Raw genomic sequence first — 4176 nt, forward strand, 5'->3', positions numbered from 1 at the left:
ACTTTAAAACTTGAAACCAAACTCTGCCTCGGTTCCGACTGGGTTTCAAGTTTTAAAGGGATTCTGTCACCTGTTTTACCCTACAGAGATATTCATATGTGCCCATCAGTGTCCTGGTTTTGTATTAAATGATCCCACTCTTACTGTTCTGTGTGTCTTTTTTTATTTGTCAAAAAAGCGATTTTATTGCTATGTAAATTACCTTGATATGGAGCCCAAGGGGTTGTCCCACGATCCGTTGAAGCCCGGCCGCGCCCATCGTTCCGGAGCCCAGCACCGCCTACCAGTTAATTTATTCACTGCACTTGCCCTGACATCATTCCTTCCAAGCACCGTAATCTCACGCAGGTGCAGTGTACAAAGTAGTCTGCGCCTGTGCGGACTACTGGCACAGGCTTCGTCGATCCAACTGCGCATGCGCCGACAACCCCTTGGGCTCTTTATCAAGGTAATTTACATCGCAATAAAACCGCTTTTTGGAAGAACAAAAGACACACAGAGCAGTAAGAGTGGGATCATTTAATACAAAACAAGGAGACCGATAGGCACATAATATCTTTGTAGGGTAAATCCTGGTGACAGAATCCCTTTAAAGTGTTCACACGTGACTTTGTGAATAACTGACTTGGGTTCATCGGAGCCCATACATTTGAATACTGTATGGAGACGGATCTAACATACATAGTAACAGTTTATAAGGCCGAATAAAAGGCCCCTGTCCATACAGTTCGGCCTGTTATCCTGCAAGTTGATACAGAGGATCTCCATACAGTATTGATCCGAAATTTTTAACAAAGCGGCTTTGTATGTAGCATCCGAAGCTCACTTCGCTCATTACTATCTGTAACCATGGAGGACAGATACATTTTGTGTATGGGCTATATAAACAGAATGGCAGGAAATTAGGCTCCATTCACAGTGTGTGCGCTGTCTGTATCCGTATGTCCATTCCACAGCCCGCAAAAAAGATAGAACGTGTCCAATTCTTATCTGTTTTGTGGAGAATAGGCATTGTTCTAATGGGTCAGCAAAAAAAAAAACTGATGCAACACAGACGTCATCCATATTTTTTTGTGGACCGCAAAATACATATGGTTGCGTGAATGCACCCTTAACTAGGACCCATTGCAGAGTGACTATTTCATTTTAGGATACCAGGCCGAACTGGATAGACAAATGTCTTTTTTCGGCCTTATGTACTATGTTTCTATGTTAGATGCATTGACACTGGAGGTGAGCAAATCGATTCAGAAAAATTTGCCGGACAGTGAGTAGCGACACAAGCTCATAGACTCTGCTTCTGATAATGGAGCAGACACTGCGCATGCGCCGCTGTGCTTCCGTGTACTGGTACACAAACAGTGACTGCTCAAGTGGCAGAAACAGAGCACCACGGGCGTAAGATGTCTGGCATTCTCAATCAAGCGGCAGGGGGTGGGTCCTCAGCTTCCTGGACCCCCCGTCACAGGTGCAGAACTCTGCTTGATGAGACTGATCGATTCGCTCATCTCATATGTTTGTGATGTGCACAGAATTTAAAGCTGTTAGAATTAGAAATGGTTTGCATGTTTTTCCCCCAGAAAACCTCTCTCTTGGATTGTGTCTGGTCTTGTTCAGCCCCATTTGAGTGAATGGGATTGAAGGGATACACTGCAATACCAAACATAGCCCATGGACAAGAGTCATATTTCTGGGATTGATAGAAAGAAAAAAGAAATCTGTTTCTAATGCTGCTCAACCCCACTAATTGTGCAATAGATTTTTCAGTGATCTTGTGTAAGTTTGATTAACCAGTGTTTTGATGCATACATGATCTTTCTTTACAGCCTGCCTCCAGCCAAGGATGTGCGGGGACTTGCTTTCCCTTTCATCAACACTGTATTTCTTATTAAGTCATGCCAGTCTCTATGACACTGAGGGTAATACTCTATTAAAAGGGTCTTCTGCAAAGATTAAATCCAATTGGTTGCGGGACTTATAACCTTGTAATAAAGAAGAGGCATTGTACAGCCATGATATCATTCCTATGTACAAAAAGACAAATTTTAATGTGTGTGTATGTGTAATATAGTATAATAAAATTCCGTTGATCTGGCATCGGACAGTGACTTGGTCTGGTAAAAAAGTAATTATCATGAACCTTGTATCATCAAAGGGTATAGACACATTTGGGGTATTTTTTTATTCATTTAAATGTACTTTTGGCTGAAAAGGACTTATTACAAATGTTGCTTGGCTGCTGCTGTTGTGTATCGCAGTACATAACAGGCTGCTGTTCACAGTGACATCCATCAGACCGCTACAATCTCTCTCTCCTCTTCTGAACCAACTTTGATTTGGTCATAAATCAGACTAGAAGATAGTTCAGGAGTGGCTGAAGAATCAGCCATGTGTCAAGTTTTACTGTGAACAGCATTCTGTAGCCTGCTATGTACTGAGAAATATAGATGCTGCAGAAGCCAAACAAAGCAATTTATTTTATAAAACCCTATTGCAGAATGTGTTTCAGCCCAAAATACATATATACCTGTACAAAATACAACAATGCCCCCAAAGGTTTCCATATCGTTTAAATATTTTTGTAGCTTTTGATCATTTTCCACCTATTGGGTCACTTTGACACCAGATTAAAGGAACACTGTACTCTATCTATGGGATATCTGTTTGTTTCTGGAACCTGGATAGGAGGAGCATATACCATCATTAATTGCCCTTTATTGCAGTACATCTATGTTCCAATGTTAATTATTAATAAAAGTTATTTTTTTAAACAGATGACTCTTTTAGAAACGACAGATGCAGAAAATAACACAAAAAATATATTCAAGCATAATGAATGAAGAACATTTTCTGGGAATAATTAACTTTTCAGTGAAGCCTGCACCCTGCCTCCACCAGCTGCTCTGGTTATGTATGCTGGCTTCGTACCGAACTTTAGGATTTTTGGACCCCGAACCTGAACTTTTCAGTAAAAGTTTGGGTTTGGTGTTTGGTGAGTTAATGGCACTTTTTGAAAGACTGCAGAGCAGCCAATCAACAAGTGCTTAACTTGTGTGCCCTTAGAAGCCGTCACAGCCATGCCTACTAATGGCATGGCTGTGATTGGCCAGTACAGCATGTGACCCAGCTTCTATTATAAGCTGGAGTCACGTAGTGCTGAACGTCACACTGCTCTGATTAGTGTGGGGATAGGATGCTGCTGCTGTGAGGGAGAGAATAGGACAGAATCTTTCATCTGAAGTGCTTGTTAACTCAGCGATCTACCTAGATTTTGTTTTGTGGGTGCAGTGCACAATCTTTTTACCCTGCCCTGAGCCCAGTGACACAGAAAAAAAACTTTTATCCGTCAGTAAGGTGGGCGGCGTCGGCCATTTTATGCAAGTTCTGTGCACCAGCACAGCATATGTGCGTTTGTGACAGTCAAATAGAAGCTTGAAATACTGCAATTGTATTCTGGGTTTAAAAAAAATCACTAATTTTTGGCAAGACCCTACATCTGTGGCCTTTGCAGCATTTGTCAGTGTGCAATCTAAGCTTGAAATACTGCAATAAATTTCTGGGTTTTAAAAAACACCATTTTTGTGCAAAATACTAAATTTTACAGCCCTTGCTGCATCTGTCAGTGTGAAATACAAGCGTTTATATACTGCTGTCATATTCTGTTATGAAAAAAAAATAAAAAACACACCCTTTTTGGGCAATATACAAAATTTTACAGCCCTTGCTGCATCTGTCAGTGTGAAATAGAAGCGTTATATACTGCTGTCATATTCTGTTATTAAAAAAACACAGATTTTGGGCCAAATACTACATTTGCGGCCTTGGCTGTATCGGTCAGTGTGAGATACAAGCTTGAAATACTTTTCTGGGTTAAAAAAAAAACACCCATTTTGGGCAAAATACTAAATTTGCAGCCTTGGCTGCATCTGTCAATGTGAAATACACGCATTAGATACTGCTGTTCTATTCTGTTATATAAAAAAACATTTTGGGCAAGATCTAAAATTTGCAGGGAATAAGGAGAGTGTCAAATAAGGGACGTGGCCCCAGTCGTAGTGCTGCTGGTGGAGCTCCTGTTGCAGGGAGAGGACGTGGTCGATCTGTGCCAGCTACACGCACAAATGAAACACCTTCCTCAAGTGCGAGTAGGCTACAGAACTTTCAGCATTATTTGGT

Source organism: Bufo gargarizans, chromosome 2, assembly GCF_014858855.1.
Source record: "Bufo gargarizans isolate SCDJY-AF-19 chromosome 2, ASM1485885v1, whole genome shotgun sequence".
Classification (NCBI taxonomy): Eukaryota; Metazoa; Chordata; class Amphibia; order Anura; family Bufonidae; genus Bufo; species Bufo gargarizans.